Source organism: Anguilla anguilla, chromosome 4 (assembly GCF_013347855.1).
Source record: "Anguilla anguilla isolate fAngAng1 chromosome 4, fAngAng1.pri, whole genome shotgun sequence".
Lineage (NCBI taxonomy): Eukaryota > Metazoa > Chordata > Actinopteri > Anguilliformes > Anguillidae > Anguilla > Anguilla anguilla.
The window spans coordinates 11,536,297-11,558,704 of record NC_049204.1 but is presented as its reverse complement, the minus strand read 5'-3'; the positions used below and the strand labels follow the sequence as shown (position 1 = coordinate 11,558,704).

General features: G+C 40.5%; 1 protein-coding gene across 9 annotated transcripts in view; it reads right to left on the bottom strand.

The window, feature by feature from the left end:
• The window catches only part of st3gal3a (ST3 beta-galactoside alpha-2,3-sialyltransferase 3a), an 85,476-nt gene extending 66,063 nt beyond the window's left edge, over positions 1–19,413 (bottom strand). For 6 of the 9 annotated variants that reach the window (XM_035413572.1, XM_035413578.1, XM_035413580.1 and 3 more), the window contains exon 1: positions 19,291–19,413. The gene's annotated coding sequence lies outside the window, so the exon portion shown is untranslated. Of the gene's footprint in view, positions 1–3,937; positions 4,186–7,400; positions 7,534–19,224; positions 19,248–19,290 lie in introns of those variants that run through there. The other 3 variants (XM_035413576.1, XM_035413575.1, XM_035413574.1) reach the window with 3 other exon arrangements.
• Positions 19,414–22,408: the final 2,995 nt, after the last annotated feature.

Genomic DNA, 22,408 nt, shown 5'->3' with positions numbered 1-22,408 from the left:
TAAGATTCAGTAGCCAATCAGGACTTGAATACAAGTGTTTTTGTAGAGTGCAAAAACTTTGATATTATTTAATTTAATTTCTTTTGTTGTTGAAAACACAGCATTCCAAGACTGTACATTGTTGTCGGATTCTTTGTAAGACTCTGCTATGCTGTAAATAGTTGTTGATTTTTTTAAATGTGTGTTGAATAAATGACTTATTTATAACAACATTCACATTAAATAGTCATATTTTCAAATCTCCAGTCAGCTTTTAGCACTGACTTAATGTAGGGCCCTATAGTATGGAATCTGTGTTATAGCTTTTTTTAAATTCTCAATTCCGCGATTCTGTCCATGATTCTGTTATCACAGAAACTATAGGGCCCTACCTTAATGCTGCCATAAGTCTGTCGCTGGCCCGCACCGGGCCCCCGTCAAAAAGGACACTTGGCCGCCGGCCCCCGTCAAAAGATACTTGCCACCGGGCCTAACAACTTTTCTGGGGGAAACCCTGCAAATGCATAATGCAAACTTTAAAGTTTGGTGGAGGAGGAATAATAGCCTGGGGCTGCTTTTGGGCTAGGCCACTCAGTTCCAGTGAAGGGAAATCTTAATGCTACAGCATACAATCACATTCTAGAGAATTGTGTGCTTCCAACATTGTGCAAGTCCCTTTCCTGTTTCAATATGACAATGCCCCCGTGCACAAAGCAAGGTCCATAAACAAATGGTTTGTTGAGTTCGGTGTTGAAGAACTTCACTGGCCTGCACAAAGCCCTGACCTCAACTCCAACAAACACCTTTGGGATGAATTAGAACGCCGACTGCAAGCCAGGCCTTACACCCAGCATCAGTGTCCAACCTCACTAATGCTCTTGTAGCTGAATGGACGTGAAACCCCACAGCCAAGTTCCAAAATCAAGTAGAAAGCCTTCCCAGAAGAGTGCAGGCTGTTATAGCAACAAAGGGGGACCAGCTCCAGATTAATGCCCATGGTTTTGGAATGAGATGTACAGCAAGCACATATGGGTGTGATGTTTGTGTTCCATATACTTTTGGCCATGTCGTGTATTAAAAATACTTTTTAAAATGCCCATCAAAGATCCATACATGTAAAGACTGTCTTGTGGAAAGTAGACCTATGCCCTCACAAGTCAGCGATGATACGCCTTTTTTTGCCACTTGTGGAAACTGTCCTTTTCTGAAAAGATATTCTGAGTATGAATAACAACGTAGCGTTGCTTGCTTTGAAAAGCTTCCATTAACTTTAATGACATTTCAAACAACAGTGACAGATTTTGTCACTATACTTAAAGTTACAATCTCGAAGATTTCCGTTTCGTTCTCTTTGGCGATACCAATGGCGAGAAGCGGTAATTGCAGGTGTGTTTTAGGGCCTCACTTCCCATAGATCCAACCGAATCCAATCAGCGTCGCCTGTGTGACGTCAGTCAGTTGGCACCTGGGACACGCCACCTATAACACTTAGCCTACTATTTACTGAATAAAAAATGGTTGTTATAAAAGTAACGTTATGTACATACTCATTCATTGTCTAACATTAGGCTAACTTAAGCTGTCTTTACACTGCTGAGCCGGGTTAAAATGCTGTAGCAGACCTGGGGTAGAATTAGTGATGATCAATTTCCACAAACGTTCTTTATTCACCTTTTGCCCGGTATGAACGTCTTTACACTGCAGAGAAGAATTCGCGGTATTCGCTGTGGTTCGTGCAATTATCTCGTGCACAATAAACAGTCTTTTTCGTGAATGATTGTTGCGTGATATTTTTTGAAACAACCGCCTTGCAAAATGTTACCCTTGGTGTTTCTGGTTTTGCCAGCTAAACTGTTCGAGGATAAAGCTGAGCTGGGTGTTAAGTCAAACTGCATAGTTACCCCCCTCCGCCATTGTTCTTTGTATGTCACCAATGGTTGCTTAACACTAGGCACATCATGACACGCAACCACCCTGGGCACACAGGGTTTGTGATGGTATGACAACCATCCTGAAAAATTTCATACTAACAAGTATGAAGGAGTAACAAGAAATGCGCTCAATAGAATTTCTCTATGCTAGTGGGTATATTCCCTCAACTTTGAAAATATGTGCACCAATGTTTCCTGATTATGAAGAAGGTCATCAATGGAAGTTATTCAAGCTAAATGTTTCTCAATACATAGCAAGAAACTGAAAAATGAAAACATCAAATGCATCAGTTTTTATGCAAAAATTATGAAAATGTTTATTAATTGTGTTATCACGATTACTTTGTTTACTAACCATACCAACATATTTTGATACGTATAATGGATTCCCTAATGATATAGCCTAAAACGCAACTAGAAATGCCACTGTAGAACGGCCCAGGGACTTTAATTTCACGGTCTGAAGTCGCCAGCTGATCCATTACCCTTGATCATTAACGTTGGCAGTGATCAAACTGTCATACTCATTTTATCCTTCATCTTTTTAAGTTTCAAACATCCATCATTTACTCCATCCGTCTAAGCTAAATTTGGACTGGAAAACCACCTAGCTTGCCCAGACGGACCTAAAAGTCCCATAGCAACTAATTGTGGCAAAAATCAGCAGGAGACAAACAGACGTAATCGCAACGCCTTGAACACCGGTGTCGTCGCTTTAATTCTAGCTGTAGTTTAGCATGGATATTCGTCACCCATAACAAGTTTGCACCCAGACATTGTCAAATGTAATGGTATTAAATCAGCCAGGGTTAGCTTAGTATGAAGCCGTTTCTCCCCCATATTTTTTATCAGGCAATGGTAAATACCCAAACCACGGAGACTCTGTGGAGTTAACAGTATACTTACTTATACCCGAGACACTCTGATAAGTGAAAAACTGTCTCTGGTCATAGCTACGTACGTTTCTCATTGGAACAGTTCGTCTCCAGGTAACCATGCTCGCTGCTAGGCAACGCGCACGTTTTCTGAATGAAACTGACTGACAACAACAGCTGGAACAAGCAGCTACATGCTTGTTTTGCCAGTATCGACCAACCGCATCCCTCGCATAACAGTCTGTCTGTTAACTTGGTCGTAGCATAATTGCATCTTTAGCTTCAGCAAGACTGGTTTAACATAATTCATCATACTTACCAGCATAACAGACGGTGGGTAAAACGCAGTTTCCAAATACTGTGTTGAACATTTTTGGGTTGTCATTGCACACACACACAACCACAATGACGCTAGATTCGGTAACGGTTATGTCTTGCTGTGTAGCGCAACCACAATAGCCCACCTGAATCATCAGTGGAGGTGCCCTATTGCTGAATGTACCGCTAGCATAAAGGGAATGATCCGATTGTTCCGTTAAACATTATAAAATATAGAAATATGATTTAACAGATAATACTGGGTACACATATTAGAGAGGACATCACCTGTATTAAAAAGCAAGACTATTTTAAACACAAAAAGCTACTCTTATGCCAACTCGACTGAAATCAGCGTAGCGCTAACTTTCCACGTTAGCACTCACAAAGATAGCTGCCTGAACAAAACTACCTGTGTTAAACTTGATTCAACACAAAATTTCATAATGCTATCTAGCTAGCTTGGTATTCTTGCTAATGTTGTTGGACAATGCATTGTGCGTGTCAAATAGCTGGCAATACACCGTCTGCACACAGCAAGATAGCTAAAGGTAAAGCTAAAACGAACATGGCTCAGCATGTAAAGTTATCCAAGTCTGTCAGGGCTTATAGAATGCAGAGCGATGTAGGAGCAAATTATTCTGAATCTACTGACAGGAAATGCCCGATGCCTCGTGAAGTTAAATATGGCTCTGTACATATATTAAAATAGCACTGCAGTTGCAACAGTGAGGTAAAATAGCATAATTTGCAAGTAGTTTGCTGGCTAGCGAATTTACGAACGCTACTGCGGCTAATTGCTAGCGACAAGAAATATATTAAACTCCGTCTTACCCTTTTACTTTTAGATGATGTCGTTTTCCACGGCGTAAACAACATTTAAGGCAGAGTACCTCATTGCAGTAGTACGCAAAAATATTCACAAGTGGCTAGCTAGCTCTCAAAATAGGATTTCTGATTTGTACAGTGCCCCCCATTTTCATAGCTATTGGTAGCTAACGTTACCACCGCAAGTGTATGCTGCTGCCCCATCTAGCTAATTACTGTCTCTTGCAGGCGGGACGTATACACTTCTGTCTTTCACTGTATGACTAGTTTCATGGAATGTTACGGTGAATGCTAAGAATCAGCGTGATCGAACAGAAAGAACCGTTCTCACCCCCTCCTCATCATGCCTTGGTTTCAAATAACATTCCTTAAAAATAAGCCCAACGCTGCAAATTATCCTCCCGTTGAACTGCAATATATGTGGAAGCTCCTTCTCTTAGTTCTGCGGTGACTTCTGAAAAAGCTATTCTCAGCTCGAATAAAAATGCATTGTTCATAGTCACATGGAATGGTAATGTTCACCTTTTCGTATCTTTACTTGTTTTGCTCCCGTGTATGAATATAAATGTATTTCCCTGCCAGGTAATTTGAGTCAAGATTATACTACCATGAACAGTTGCATAATCCCACCGAGTTCACAAACTGTAGCTGTAAAATAAGTCACAACGCGAAAATATAACACTAGTTTTATTAAACTATCAGTATGGATTTCTAATATTGATGCATAATTTAATTATTAAGGCAAAAGCCATGTGTGCACTGCACATGGTTGTAGCATAGTGAACCAATGTACTGTACAATTATTGCATTATTCAAACCGTGGAAGGTTAGGGCAGTCCCTTATTCATTGTAAGTTTAGAATTCATTGAGACCATGTTGGGCCCTTGTGAGACCCTAAAGCAATCATAGCTGAGCTGTCCATATAGTTTAAAAACATAGTCAAAGTACAGATCTGTTTCTCATTCTTTTGTTCTTTATTTTCTTAGCTGAAAGATCTACAGTCCTGTACTATGAAAGTACCAACTTGCAGTACTTCAGGTCAGAGACTTGTTCATTAAAATTAATATGGGAATTCAAATTGGGTCCATTCATGCCTCAATATTAAAGTATATATTTGTGTGCCAACTTAAAATCTGAGAAGGTCATACCAAAGTCAGTCCCAATTCATGTGGAAAAAAACCAATTTGTAATTGTGTTGTTGGCCTACAGGGGGCAATAAACAGGTCTGTTAAATGAATTGCCTAATTATTTTTGTCACATAATTGTTTGTCAGTACGGCATTGGTCAATATGTATTTATTTCACTTTCTTTGACACATTTACCAAGGGTGGGCTAATGATTTCTTAAAGTGCTAATATACATCAGCTGGTTCTATATCGTATTATTCTGAAAAACTCATTTATTGACAAGAAATGCCTTGTCATAAATCACTACATAAATCACCTAGTTTGGCAAGTATGGTCTTTCTAGTCATCCTAAAGCAGATGGCAAATATATCATTGTCACATGAAAAACTTTGCTATGATTTTTTATGTTGAAAAATGAAAACAAAATACGGTTGCAAGCAGCAATTACAGGAGCCAAGCAATCATAGCCACGGTAAGGCCAATATACACAAAGTCTGCAGTGCCCCAATGTGAAAAATCAGCCTCATGGTCATAAATGAATATCAAATTCATGATCGTATATCAATTTAATAATACGAGCAGCAATTCAATAAGCATGATTCTAAAAATATACATAAATATTTTCAGTTTTTTGAATCTGAAAGCCAGAATTTAAACAAAATATCTTGAACCATAAGCATCGACTGACATTACATTTTTGTGCATAGGGAATTTGGTTTATGCTCTATCTAAATATTAATGAGAAGGAAATGCATGACATGGCTACCATAGGTAAATTCAAAGCATTTATTTATATTTGGAAACAAACATTAGCCATGTTTGAATTTTATAATGAATGTAACACCTCTACAGATCTGTGGGATATGTTACTACTGTATATCACTTGACATGTGGAATTTGTGATGTATGAACTTGCCCTGGTGCAATTAAATCTATTAATAGTAACTGAAGAAGGTAATCAAAGCTGTTCTAAGATGAGTTTTCCATTTGAGCTTCAAGATTATCAGAGATGTAATGTTTCCAAGAAACACATGCTATACATCAGCTTGTTGAGACCTCAGCAATTTCTTTTTCCCATGCACAAATATTTCATAAGATGCATCAATCTGAAAAGCCTCTATATACCCCCTAAAACAAGAGCCCTTCCATTCAAAGAACATTAGATGCTCTGCTGTTATTGCTTTATGTTTCTGTCGTGCATCACTGGTACATGCCTGAAACATTACGTACAACCACATTACTGCCATGCAACACAATTTCATGCAATGACAAGCAAAATACTAATCCTCATCAGAGTCTTATAATTATTTACATAGAGTTTGATTCAGTTAAAATTGCTAAGACCCATTAAAGTAATCTAGTGATTGACACCATGGGTTTCATTTGGTTGTACATACAATAGTAGACATTGGTAACTACACCGAACATCTCTTGGGCTTTTGAAACTTTGTTAAATATTAGGTCTTGCTGCTTTGTGGTGTGGGGGGAGCATTTTGTCTTTACTATGTTTAAGCAATCACAGCAATAGGAAAAAATAGAATCAGACTAATTAGAACAGCCTTTTCTGTCCTGGTAATAATATTAATAATAATAATAATAATAATAATAATAATAATATAGTAATTCTTATTATAATAATAATAATTATTATTAGTAGCAGTAGTATATCACATATTATTTAAAGTATATAATATTGCCTCTGCAATAGATTAAATATCGTTTACAAGAGCAATTGCACTTGAGTAAATCATGCACACAGGCGTTCCTCCTATACTGAAACTACAGTAATACATTTTCTGGAATCTTACAATGCCATATCTACAGCAAATAGCCATATACAATGCACTTCTATTTTACTGTTGTAAACCTAACATTTACTTGTACACCTACCACCATTCTATCTTCAAAGTGCAGTCACATAAAGTAAAATGGACATCAGACAGCTTGTCATTTTCATGTAATGGAATCACAGCATCAAAGCTTTCACAAGGATTAGTGAACGACAGCCCATATCTATGAGTAAAAGTAGAGTTTCAAGCTGTACATAAAGGAAGGTATGTAAGCTACTCCAATCTGTTATAAATAATGGCAATTATATTATTCCAATATTCCTCTGAGATCTCAGCTGACACAAGACAGACCTCCTGTTCAAATAGTATTACTTTGAACTAATTTTAGATTCAGTATTTGCAATTCACCATCTTACTTTGAACACATTTCCCCATTGTTTACAAAATTTTTCAAGCAGAATAGCTATTATTTATATATTCACAAAAGAGAAACACTTAAGATAAATTGGTCATTCTCTGTTTTATAAACATCTTTTAGAATTACTGGTATACCTGTTAGATGGATTCCTTTGTTCTTATTAGGGACTGTGAAGAAGGCATACTGAAATGAACAGTTTCAATGTTTCTTCAGGAAACAGGATGTTTGCAGAGTACTGTGCAAAGTGCAAATGGACAGACGTACCCGCAACAAGCGCATTAGTCCCCATCTGTGGTGTTTTTATTGACTGAATGCAACGAAATGGTAAATGGACTGCATTTATATAGCGCTTTTATCCAAAGTGCTTTACAATTGATGCCTCTCATTCGCCAGAGCAGTTAGGGGTTAGGTGTCTTGCTCAAGGACACTTCGACACGCCCAGGCCGGGGTTTGAACCGGCAACCCTCCGACTGCCAGACAATCGCTCTTACCTCCTGAGCCATGTCGCCCAAACGAGAGTTCATATCTGCTTCCTGTTGTCAGCTATCTGCCAGCTCTATGTCGAACATTATTACAATGTAAAACAATTGATACATCTATAAATACTGACCGATCAAATATGAGTGCATATCAAGGCACAGCAGCGGAACATCACTGTTCCATTCACACTTACGCCCCCACCGTTAGCCCCAGGCAGTGAACTATGTATTGGGTTTATATTAATCAACAAAAGGTTATAAAAAAAAATTAAAAAAAATGTATTGCCAATGTCTGATTTAAGGAAGTCAATTTTAGAGAACCCGCTAAAGCTGTGATTAATGTATTTGTTAATAAGAGAGAAAGGACTTGCATGTGGCGGGAGTGTAAGAGGTCAACCAGTACACATGGCAGTTGTTACCTCTCACTCCCACATGCATCCCACCTTGTTTAGCATTTGTGAAATGATGCCAGTGTATTCCCTGGACTTTGCACCAGACACTAAAGGTTAAACCAACAAGTCACTTGTTTAGAGAATGACCAGCCTGGTACTCCATTCTAGTTTGACTAGCGTTTGACTGTTTTCTATAAGCTCCTGTCACAGTTACTAGGGTTACCAGTGACCACCGTTACTGAAAGATCGCAATGAGCAAAAATATTAATATCCTTGTGGCTACTAAGACAAAGAGAGTGACTAAGGACCAGCCCAAAAAGCAATGTGGTATTATAAACTGAATGAGAGAATAGCAATCTGTAAAAAGTGTCATCTCACTTAAGTAACTACACTAGGTAAAACATTCCATGTAGTACTGAGCAAAATGCAAAACTTATATTTTGTCCTGCACAAACGGAATATTTCTGTGCCTTCAACCAATATGGTAATTTCATGATCCCATTTGCATCAGCATAGGTTGGGCAGCACAATAGTAGCTGTGTCAGTATAAGCAATCAGTGTTGTGCAAGGTACTACAGCCACTATAATTCCTCATTAGTGTTTTATATAAAAAGTAATTTGTCTTAAACCACAATTATGCCTTGGGATACATGCTTATAGGTTTTATTTACTTTGTTACAGGGATAAACTTATGTTTCTATTTTAACACAATTTAAATATATTTGTTTTTTGTTGAACTGGTTTCACAATCACATAAAAAGTTATTTTCAGTTTTTTTAAAAAGTACTCATTGAAAGTATACAATAACCTTTCATTTGTGCCACACTTGTTGAAATGGGCATTTTACACTCACCAATAAAGATTGTCTATGCTGGCTTGAAAAGCAGATTAACATTTATCTTTCAAAAGCAAATGTACCAGCAGAAAAAATTTTGTAATGTTTGCACGCTATCTCTTCTGACATTGTACTGGACTGACTGAAAGAATTTGGGCAAATTCACTGTGGCAGTTAAGATAATGATTGTGTGTGTGTGTGTGCGCAGCCAATAAACCATGGCTGCTGGTTTAAGTAGACCTTAAGTGTCCTTTCGTTGTGCTATTTTAGATGTACCAGTATTTCACTTCTGCAAATCAGGGTTTCATTGGAATTTGACTTAGTGAAAGGAAGCTACGTGCTTGAATTAGAGTAAAAGCTTAACGTTATCAAAAGAACACAACCATGGACAAAAATACAGTCTCCTATGAAATGGAAACTTTCCTTACATTCATTTCTGGGTAAAAAGCCAAACACCCTGCTGACATCACTTCAGCCATGACTGAATGAAGCATCTTTCAGCCTAGGTCAGTGAAAATAGCATTGTATTACACAGGGCACACTTTTCCTTTGTTTTTAATGCAGCCTGAAACTCTCTCCGTCCTTGTCGGTGTTCACAGCTGTTTGTTGATTGTGCAACAGAGCATGGTGTTGGGGGGGGGGGGGGGGGGGGGGGGGCAGTAATATGAAAGCTATGTGTGCTCCCAATTCCCCTCTGGCTTCATGACAGGACACCAGCCTGCCCTGCTCGGGGCCCACCTCTTCAGGTGGAGAGTCCCGGGCACAGACACAGACCAAGGCCACAGGCGACCACGGGGGCATATCCCTGACACCCGACCACTCGGCGCCCTCTCACCTACTCTGCCGACTTCAAAATGAGCCAAAAACGAGTCTGTTTACTTTTTAGAATGTGCAATGTTTAACTTGGTGGCCTGACCTACATAATGTCCAGTCAGGTCGAAGATGTCAGCGATAACACAAAATTGGTCAAAAGGATCAAAAGTTTCTCTCTCACAATCTGAATTATTTGATGCAACAAAAAGGTATTGGAATTAAAATTACTGGCACAGACTTGGCACAGAACTAAATGAAATAATGATTTATTGCATAATCACCACAATGGGTTTCAGAAGTCCATTTTACAGTATGATAACACTATCTACAATACAATATAAGTGTAAGATAAAATTATAGCATGAACCTTTGATTTCCACAGATAAGAGATAAGAGTATGTATAGTAGGTTGTGCCTAATCTGTTTAACTGGAGTTGCAACAGAAAATGTCATTTCTAAAATAGGAGAAGGAAGGAAAAACAGGAGGGAAAGGAAACACATTTGGGGCAATAAAGTGCTCTTCCTGCAGGTCTCGTGTCACATTTGGAACCTTGTCAGGAGGCGCACAGATTCAGCACACAGGAGATTCTTGGCCCTGCACAGGAGGGATTCATTTCACACTCTCTCCTCGAACAACTCTGCCTGGCACGCAACGCAAGCTTTGTAAACTGATCTGTCCATCCCCGCAGCACGTTTCAACAAATGACCATTTCCACTGAAGCGGTCAAAACCTGCATCTGACCATCACCTCGAAGAGCATCCCAAAAACCATCCCAGGACCAATATCAATAAGGGGGAGTTATTCCTCTCTGCGATTCAGTCCCTTTTTGTTTACTGGTGCACAGGTGATTGTGAAGCTGGGCGCTACGTGAATCTGCGTCAGCCCTCTCAACTTTCCCACACTATTGTTCACATCTGTTGGGTGTCAGGTTGCATCGTTGCTGTGGCACATTAAACCCTTTAAGTTGTGAGATCACAAATACGGGATAAGAATGTTCTTAACTGAATATCCTAATGCCGATGTAACAATCGCTACTGGTTACTGAAAGCAATGGAGTTCTAGAACACTGACTTAGAACTTCCAGAAACATACTCTTCAAAAGATTAAGGGGCCCAGTGCTGGTAGGCAGGTCACTCCATTTTAAAAACCTCAATTCACACTTTTAAAATAGGAAATTATGGTTTGTGACAAAAAGTGTTAGTTGGTAGATGACAACTGTGGAAACTGCTATTGATCCTATGTAATTTTAATAAATTTTGTCTTCTTGCACTGAAAAGCTTCCCTTTGGCAATTATACTAAATTCTACTGTATGAGATAGCACCACTCAATAGCCAGCAGTGATTGCAATACTAGGAAATTTAACATAAATCCCGCCTTAAAGCAAAATTAACCTAACTGATTGGTTTAAAGTGTGTTGTTTGTCTTACTGCCTTCAGATGGCTCTTGCCAACCAGTACAGATATCAAGGTGACTCTGATTTGTTTTGGCTTTGAAATTTGACATCAAAGTATTATGATGAAATTTTGCTCGCCTACACAGTTAAAAGTCCACCAGAACCACAGGACCCGACGCCCCAACAGTTCTTGTTATTAGGACAAATGTGCAATCAGGCCATGAAATTCAAGGCCACCGGGGAAAATCTTGTTAAATACGGGTTGGACTGATAGCTTTCAGTGCCACGGCTGTTTAATGGAACTCTTGAGAGGGAGAGAAGATTTTGGCATGCACACCCCAGTGCGAGGTGGCCTGGCTAAAATGGAATAGGCGTGATGGACAGAAACAAAAAATGGCGATGTGACCTGGTGCAGGCATTCTTTTGACTTTTAATGTCCCTTTATTTTATTCTCTATGATCTGAGACCCCCCAAAAATAATGACTATAAAACAGCTAAAAGCAGACACAAAAAAAACCAACCACCCCACCCCCGCCCCCCCCCGAAAAAGGAAACACCGCAAATAAAAAATTTAAAGCGCACACAAAAAAAAAAAAAACAAGGAAGATGGGGGAAAAAAAAAAAATGTATAAAACCAAAAATGTAGAGAAGCAACAATAGAGCAGAATACTTGGTATGGTTAACCGATGTACAGCAGAGGTGGACCCCCTCCAGCCTGAGAGAGATTGAGTGCGCACCGGCGCTGAGCTCCAATGACGATTGTGGACCGAATGTCACGGCAATAACCCTCAAATGATTACCAGACTTATCTCTCCTGGTTTAATGCTCAACAGGCTGCACAGACAGACACCGATAGTCACGTTTATCTGAGAGAGAAAAAGATTGACAGAATGGGGCAGGGCCTGGTTTGGCCTGTTGGCTGTAACTGGTAACTGGTATGTAAAAATGAGCACGCACATTGGACACCCCTGCCATTAGCGACAAGGGATGCATGGCTTTTCATAAAGGCTCACGTGTGTGCGCGCACATGCACACACGCACACACACACAAACAACCAGTGGGACAGTGGGACCGTCCACACAGACCTCTGCAAGGGAAACACAACGCAGGCCCTGTATGGGTAGGCTGAAGAAAGGAAGGCTCTCACAACATGCAGGATGTCACATATCCAGCAGATATACTGGCGGACACATCACTCAGCAAATGTCTTAATGGCTTAAAACTCATACAATGGCTTAATGTGGACAAGAGACCGTGCAAAAGCAGTTCAGCTCATGTGTATGTAATCTCTCTCCCACTCACTCAAACACACGCAAATACTCACACATATGCACACACACACACACACACACACCAAGGCTAGAACCCTATTTCCATGTACTACGAGTTCTGCAATGAGCAACAATCATGTTGAGACTGGCAACACTGCCTGAACAATGGCTTTCATAATGGAGTCTGTGTTGCAGACGAATCGCCTGCTTCGTAAGCGCAGACAGAAGGTCACGCCAAACCATGCTTCAAAAACAAGGTCGAGGTAAGGGGGGGTGGGGGGGTTCAAAGTCAGCCTGGGTCTATTTTCATAACAGTTGGAACCTATTTATGGAATTCTGGGAACAGCACCAAATCTACTGCTTCATGGTGACGAGGGAATGACCTGTCCCAAATTTCTGCCAGAAGTCATTCACTGCATACGCCTAGATCCTTCCTTCTCATCCCCAAAAAAAAAAAAACCACAATCCTGCTCTACGTCTGTCCCATACTTTGCACATAGCTGTGCCACTTATAACTTGTAATGTGCCTTGTCGTGAGTCATGTTCAGACATTTCCTCTGTTCACATCTCTCCCTGGCTAGTTTCCTTGCAGTCGCCTTTCAGTTCCACTTCACTCGGCTCAACTGCAACCGCATTCCATGTGACATGAACCAGCATGCTATGGTACCCTGCAATTACACCCGGCAGACCGGGACACAGACCGTTTCTCCTAATGTGTGCTGCCCAAACCCAAACAAAAAACCTGCTAATTTAGGTTTGCATCCCGGTCGTCAAAAGCAGGGCAATTACTGATGCACCAGCACTTCAAAAATCAGCCATTTATTTCCCAGAAAGAACCATTTTCATCCAGAATTATCCTATATAGCACATATATTGGGTCAGTTACTCCATACAACGACACCGTCAGTTAAAGTTTGAAGGGAAAGCGCAAAAGTGTGAGATAACCAAATACAAATAAGGCTAATTTTAACGCAACCCTCTAGGTTCCCCTGGTTTAATAAAATTTTGTGGAAGACAATGTTGCAATAGCATCTTTTACACCACCGGTCAGAGTTCCCAAAGTTAATTTACTAGTGCACATTTTCAAGCAACATTACAACGTATATACGACACAAACATGCCGGTTACTTTGCGTTCACGAGACTATTTATAGTTATTCACGCCATTAGCAAACAATACGGACCACGGCGCCAAAGCTATGGGCCAAACTGCCAAGTTTAGCGCTTCTTTTGTAAGAATGGTTTACAACACGGCAAAACTACACTCCCAGCAAGTTTCTGTAATAAAATCACTATCAGTTCATCAATTCAGTTGCAACGATGACATAAATATAACCATTTTCAACAACTATGTCTCCTCGTGCTTTAAAACAGTAAAAACAATAGGTTACACATTGACACGTCGTAGTTATTAAAGAAAAGACGATTCTTGTTACAGTGAGCGGTAAATCTGCCAAATTTCCAACAGGATACGAAATAAAGAACTTGGCACATCCAGGCCATCCACTCTTCCTGATTTACAATGTAGTTTATGCTGTGAATTAGCTGGTTATTTACACCTTTCCAAAGCAGTTCTGTGTTATTGAGCAGATCTGTTAAACCTCTGAGATTCTATGAACATAATGAAGCGTTCTTATACTATTGATAAAACAACGACAATAACGACAATACTCTAGTGGATTTAATTTCTACAGCACCTTTCAATTTTTAATTGCTTTACATCGAAGGGTGAATCAGTTCAACTAACAATAATGTTTAGCATGCACCCTTTGTATTACGGACACAAACATTGCTTTATACTCTGACCTTTTAATTATTAACATTATGCAAATCATGAACACTGGTCGAATTTCAAAATCATTAAAATAAATGACATTTTATATTCATTTACAAAATTAATCTAAGCAATTATCTAGCCATTATTCATGGCTTTTCATTAAAAAGTATGCTCAAACAATTGTCAAACAAGTAACATTTGATTGTATATTGGAGAACTAAAATGTTGCAGCACCTACTGACTATTCCCAACAGCACTGGGTTTTCCACAGAATTTGTTTGCAATTCAACCACATCAAGCAATCAAATGAGCATGATCCTCTCAGGTTACACAATAACCCCAACATTTGAATACTTCGCACAAACAATTGGTGGTTGCATGTAAAAGCAAATTCACCCTGAAAGAATTAATTGCTTTTTGTGAGTCATGCAGGTTCCTCTATTAACAACATTAAGGTCAAAATACTCCAACTTGAACAAAAGGACAAATGCACTCCATTTTAAATATAGGCTTGTCCCACACAGAGCTCCAAGGGCTCTCCACTGACCGACCCTGGTTTTCATTTCTGTTTAAAATTCAACTGCTGTCAGCTGTTAGGGCTTTGGAGGAAGGTTAGACAGAACAGAACGGCATCAGAAAGATGGCTGTTGGAATCTGTGGACTGGAGTAAGGATAGTGATATCTTCTAAGCTTATTTCCCTGGCAAACGACAAACTTAAGTTTTCAATAGTTGATATACGATTCAGGGCACTGATTTCACAGTGCAAGAACAAATTGCACAAATTCAGGGCTGTGGTGAATTAAGGTAAATCAAACCAAAGTTTGGTAATTTCCTGATGACAGATGGAAGCACACCTGTACTGTAATAGCAAACTATTATTAAGGGAATACCTGTGGGTGTGGTGATTTGATTTCATTGATATTGTATAACATCGAGTCTTTAGTGGCATCTCTTAACACTATTGTTAAAGAATACAATTAGGGAAAATAGTGCTTGGGTTTCACAAGATGAGTTGTAAAATATTAAATTCACTGGAAAAAGCCATACATGGAAAGAAGAATACATTAATCTGTATTATTGCAAAAACAGTTTTAGTAGCACCCTGCAGCATATGTTCACATTATAAATGTTTCTGTGCTTCCCCAACAGTTTGCTGTAGAAGAACTTGACTGGCCTGCACAGAGCCCTGACCTCAACCACACCAAACACCTTTGGGACCAATTGGAAAGCCAACTGTGAGATAAGCCTAATCGTCCTATCAGTGCCTGATCTCACTAATGCTCTTCTGGCTGAATGGAAGCAAATCCCCATAGCAATGCACCAACATCTAGTATAAAGCCTTCCTAAAAGAATGGAGGTTGTTATAGCTGCAAAGGGTGGACCAGCTCCATATTAATGCCCATAATTTTGGATGAGATTTTTGATGTCAGGTGTCCACATAGTTTTGGCCGTACAGTGTACGTTCTTAGTCACCATCCAGCAATGTTAAATATTATCTCATGGTACTATCTCATTATAGAATGTGATGGATAATGTCTTTTGATATTATATAAATTAAATAAACATCAAGATTTTTAATGACTAAAAAACTGCATTTATAATAGAAAATATTATTCTGTGTACCTTCAAAGGCAGACACAACCTTCTAATTCTCAACGAAAACGACCATTTCAGAATTATAAGGTTCTATCCGCAAGTTTGGCTCTTCAAAATGACTTACAAATGTCACAAGATTTTTATACTTTGAGTTAAAGTATGCCTAACATGAGGGACAAAGTAAGCAAAAACACACACATACACAATGACACCCTTTTTTTAGATGAGGGGTGTGAAAACTTTAATACTCAGTATCTCAAAACCTAACGTAGATAGAACCTTCTCATTTTTGGCTCACAACATCACTAAAATATTGTAGCGCTGTTCATACCGTAACCCTTATGCTAGGAATGTCAATTACGTTAGGAACCTTACGACTGGGTGCTACTAATAAACTATCAATAAGCTCAGCCTTCTGATATAAAGAAAGATCAAAATATATCCAGAATGAATAGTTTGCTAAATAAACAAAAGATAGCTCTCGAAAAAAAAAAATGCTAGATGTATTTGAAAAGCAGATGAAGAAAGTGATAAAAAAGTTCTGATGAGATCCATTGTAGCTTGATGACTTTAAGCAAAGATCTATGGTTACCAAAAGCGACTGTCCTAAATACAAGGTAACAATAACACAAGAAGCAAGTCCAATGAAAACTCTCAAATTCTATACATTTGTGTATTTTTATATCTCTTTCAAAGTACAGGAAGAGCATTTCAATTCTGAATGGCATTCATTCTAGATGTTTTAACATATTAACAGGTACGGACACAATTTCTCTCAGCTATTACAAAACAGTGTTGTGCGATTGATTGTCTGTCTCATATGTTCAAAGTTCATAGCTTATATGTAGCAGAGAGCACCATGATTTGAGGTGCTTCAGGTGGGTGAAAAAGCAGACAGACAGAGAGCAGAGGTGAAAAATATAAAATTTGTTCCGCATGAAATAAGCAATTCCAAAAATGCTAAAATACGTTGTTGCTACCGCTGTCACAATATAGCCCTCAATGTCCCTCTCCCAGAAACTTTCTGTAACCTCCTACATTATGCTTTTAAACACATCCTTTATTGTTACAGTACATACTGATTTTAAAATGATTTACATTAATCAGATTCAGTGAACAATAAATCATTACACAAACATAAAAAAATGAACAACTGACAGAGAAAAAAGAGAACAGGTACTGAGCACCGTGGGAAAAAAGGAATGGAGAAGTGTTTAGAAATTATACAATAACTAGCCTACTTACTGATAAACATTTTGATCAGAATTTTCTGTTTTTCATCCTGAAAACAGTGAGCGTTGATCGGACATTGACATTTTGTTAATATATGATGGGACATAGTTGGAAACCACTCCAATTTCAATGAAGCCAACTGATACAGCGATCCGGACCGACCTCTCCAAACTGACCTATTGGTATATACATTTTACAAATACAAGTTTTAACTTTTTTAATAAGAATTGATCATTTATTCTGAAAGCCCCTTATAAAGTTGTTTATTATGATTACTATAGTCATTTCTGTCATGTCAGCATGGCTGAATTTGTACTTTCCTATGTTTCACTTCCATAAATAACCCCTATGCATCAAGGAACAGTTTACACAATGGATCATTCAGAGCACAAAGAAAAAATTGGCCGTAGTTCTTCTAGTACTACAATCATTAGATCCCAGACTGCATCTTAGAACAGAGGCTCTTTCAGGCAGCAGTAAAAGCTTATAGGTGTAACGGTATTCCCTACTAACCTACTCACTTTTTCATTAAATGTTACTTGAAATGTATCACTCTATCTTTCTCTCTTTGCCTCTGTCTCTATCTCTCTCAGGTAATTTGAGTGTTCAGTGAAAAAGAATTGAAAATGGAATTGTTCAGTACAAAAGCAACATTCTTACACAATTTCTACTGGATGTTAATTACAGCAATAGGTATATTGGTTAGGTTTCATCAGTATGACATTATTAACAACTTGTAACGGGCGTGACACTGTGTAATGTTATGTAATGGTGTCACCGCATCCCAACTGAACTCTTATAATGAAGTCTCCTAATGATTATGTCATACAGTACATGGGATGATAATGGAAGGTGTGGGGAACTAGTGCAAACCAAAATCTAACGCAACAGTTACAGGATGTAAATTGGCTATTGTGTTGCCTTGGTCTGGCCAATGATTGTGAAAGGATGAGTTGCCTTGGTCTAGCCGAGGCTTATGAAAGGAAGTGTAATGGGATTTTTTTTTTTAAAAAGGGTTTTTAAAGTCAGACTTCAGTTAACATTAAAAAATGGCCCACCAAAAGCACTGTAGAAGGGCTTTCATTTTCCGCTTGGCCTAAAGGACCCATCAACAGTCCTTCCTGCAGCAGCCTAGTTTACTTTACTCCCATCTAAGAACAAAACCAGGCCCAGCGCTACTTAGCCTCTGCCCCATGGAAGAGTGACATACAAAGTGCTGTAGCACATGTGCTGGTCAGTGGGAAACAACTTTGCTGAACAAACTAAGCCCTCACAACCTACCACGACACCGTAAATGACAACAGCCTTCAACCAGCTTGAAATCCAGATACCAATTAAATGATACACTGCTGTGTAAACATGAGGTGCCGTTTTGTAAACATCAATAAAATTGCAACGTGTAATAGTAATCTTACATAGAACGTCACATGCTGCCTTCCCAGCCTGTATAACCCATACAGAAGAAGAAAAAGAAGAACGCGTGTTACTAGGCTGCCCCTGTGCAAAAAATTTGTAATGATCTCTTTTTTGCCTTTGTTTGATCCTCTGAACACCCAGTGGTCTAAACACCATTAACAACCTATTTCTTGTAACTACTTTTCCTGAATTCAGTATGGGCACTTCACGGATAGACCAAAGCTTTTTTTTTTTAATAGCAATTAATTCACAAAGTCCTTTCAAGTAATCGATTTTGCTGGGCACTGAATGCTGAAGGACAGTGAAGTGGTCAATGTGGTATTTCAGACTTCAGAGATAGAAAAAACTCTCACTGCACAATCACCCTGCATAAAAATCTTTCATTGTTTGTCACCAATTAGAATCTGTCACTGTTTCCTGCTATGAAAAACCAATTCACACGATCTTTCAAGTACAGTATGTTTCTTTTTCACAGACAACCTAATGGGACACCAACAGTAAACACTCAGTAAATGCCTCCTGTGTGTTCAATTGCCAGTCGCAGCTGGCCTGTCAACAGAAGCCAACAGCCTTGCCCTCTCTGCACTACTGTGTGCACACTACTCTGTCAGAGGGGAGACAGCCTGTCAAGTCCCCCTGTCTGCGTGAGGTGCACGCTAGCTAAAAAGTGCTTAAAAAACTAACAGATTCTACTGAAGTGGAACCTCACACACCCCCCTGATGCCCCCCTCCCCCGTTGCTTTCCCTGACCTTCCCAGCGCGAGTGTACAGCGCACTGCGCCGCCGTCTGTCTCTGCCGCGGCGCGGAGTACTCACCAGGCCGGCTGCTCGCTTGCAAGGCAGAGACGCTCAAGAGGGGGCGACTAGGGGGGGTGGGGTGGCTGCGCCGTCCTCTCCGACTGTTATCTTTTTTTTGACGTGTTACTCCAGACGGGCCCTGTGTTTGGACCGCCGCGCGGGGAGGGTGGGGGAGGGGGGGTGGGGGGCGGGGGGAAAGGGGGAGGGGGTAGTCGGCGTGTCCTTTCTGTGGGCTCCGTAAGCAGGCGGGGCAAACGCGCGGCCCTCCTCCTCCAGCGCTGCCGCTTGTTTGTACTTCACCGAGTGCTGTGCAGCCGGAGTCCTGAGAGTGAGCCAGAGGTGGGGAGAGGGAGAGAGAGAGAGAGAGAGAGAGAGAGGAGGGAGGGTGGAAGGGGGGGGGGGGGCAGACCGCTCATGGGCAGGCATGGGTGTGTGAGAGAGTGAGGCAGAGAGAGCTCTACACTTGCGGCACAGTTTCCTGCTGCAGCCTGAGGGACAGCGAGTGATGGAACACAACCACAAAACCTATTAACTCACACACACACACACACACACACACACACACACACACACACACACACACACACACACACACACACACACACACACACACACACACACACACACACACACACACACACACACACACACACACACACACACACACACACACACACACACTTTCTCTGAAACTGAGGTTAACACTGTTGCTGGGAGGAGACAGGTGCTATTTTCAAAATTGAATTAAATTCAGTTTGCTTCATTGGCATGACAGATCTGTACAATTGTATTGCCAAAGCTTGTTGGATGAGAAAAAGGAACACGATTGCAATAATAATAAACCTGAATTATAATTATTGCAATCGTGTTCCTTTTTCTCATCCAACAAGCTTTGGCAATACAATTGTACAGATCTGTCATGCCAATGAAGCAAACTGAATTTAATTCAATTTTGAAAATAGCACCTGTCTCCTCCCAGCAACAGTGTTAACCTCAGTTTCAGAGAAAGTGGACCAAAATGGAGCATGTGACTGTGGCAACGCCCAAACTGCTGAAAACAGTTATGACTCGAATGGCTCATTTCCTTTAGACATTAGCTTCAACACTTCAGATGTCTGAGAATGAATCCGTTGAGATGCCGGTTTTTACCCTGTTGTGCAGGGTACCCATTTCAGATTCAGATGGACTAATTTAAAGCAGCCAAACTCCAGCCGAACTAATAAAAGCACTCAATTTGTCCATTATTCCGTTTTTTAAAATTTATTTTTACATTATATCTGGGCTTAAGCGTGGATAATGGCATCATTATAGCGTAAAGATGTAAGCCTACTCACGGGCTGTGGGCGTGTTAGTGGTTAGTGTTTGATCGATCGATCGATCGAAAAGGCAGCTGAGTGGCTTGTAAACAGACAGTGAGGCGAATGCACCACTTGAGGAGAAGTGACAAGATGGCTCTGTGAAAAAGGAGAAACTTTGACCCACAAGCAGTGCTTCAATATCACCGGCGCAATTTTTCCTTCGACCTTCAGCTCATGACCGTCGGCAAGGACCCGGGCTAAGGCTTAGCTACGAAGCGGATAATTAAAGCAACTGCGCGTTCCGGGTTTCATTTCCCCATTCTACGCAGTTCTGTCAAGTAGTTCCAGTTAATTATTGCTGCGTGGGATTTCCAAAGAATACCATCGAGATACATTTAACTAACGCCGTTTTAAAAACAGAAAACACGCCCACAAGCGGCCGATTGCGTAAGGCCAGAGCGATGCCAGGTGATCTTGTCGGAGGGCGTGTGGATTCAGGGTTACCCGCAGACGCCCGAAATCCGCACCCGGCGCGCGATCTGGCGGTTTGCGTAGCGACGAGTCAATCGGACGCGCTCCCGTCTTTGCTCTGCTCGGTAGTCCGAAGGAAGAGGCGTTTTGCTTGTGTGCGCGCGTGCGCGCGGGAGGGGGGGGGGGTAACAAGATCCACGGCCCTCGCGGGCCTTGCTCCAAGCGCTCGGCAGGCCGAGTCGCGCTGAGCAGGCTGAAAAGAAAACCATTCTGTGCGAAGGGCGTGGCGGGCGGCAGCCAGGCGCGTCCTGCCAAGTTCGGGAGGGGCGAGGGAGAGGGAGGTCGGGTCGTTCAGACTCCAGACGCCGGGCCACCTCTGACATATCAGGTCAGACTCCAGTTAAAAACACGGCCGTCCTGACTTGCAGGGTTTCTAACCTTTGTTTGGTGTATGGTAACCCTCTGTGCTGGTTTCCTAGACATGGATTAAACCTAGTTTTAGACTAAAAGAACCAAATCAGTGAAGATGTCCATTTAAAAATGTCTTTAGTCTAGGACTAGGCTTAATCTATGTCTGGAAACCAGTTCTTTAAGGCCTTAACATCATGAATAGCCTATATAATTATAATCATCTTAACAGAACTGAAAAGATTGGCAATGCGGTTTTACTACTTTCAAAATGTGCCAATGGGGTAAGACAAATTCACTTGTCAAGCAAAAAGTAACTTAAAACAAGCTAATATTTTGTCCTTGAGAGAGAAAAACGATTTTAAATTGAAAGACTAAAACACTACTTTTTCAGTGTATTCTTCATAGGGTTAAATGAACCGGACGACCTGGTTGGATAGGTCAGTTCCACAATACACAAGTCAGTGAATTTGTTAATTGATCTTCATTTTTGTGGCCAGCTTTCATAAAAATTTACTGATACAACCCACCAAAAGCCAGCAGGAAGGAATAAAGTGGGGGGACATGGGACTTAGAGAGCTTCAGTCCTATGATGTCTTTTAAATTATTCAGCCGGAGACTATAAATCGAATCCTTCCCGGACGTCTTTCTCATCTTCACAGGCCATTTCAAACTCCTTTCTGAGTCACTTATCTCAGCAGTACGCTTCTGCGCACAGAACCCAGCACTGAAAAACCCCAAAGCCATCAGCGCAAATCAATCACTTTTAGCACCGTTTACTGCTGAACAGAATGACTGATTGGACAGCAAGGAGTAGAGGTGCATTTAAAAAAAGGGGAGCGATTCCATCTTCGGAGAACAGAGAGGGAGAAAAAACCTTCAGGACAGAAAGACAGAGGACAGGACAGAGTCAGTCACAGGAAGTAAGCATTTAGGCCACAGACCCGCTGTGATCTGGC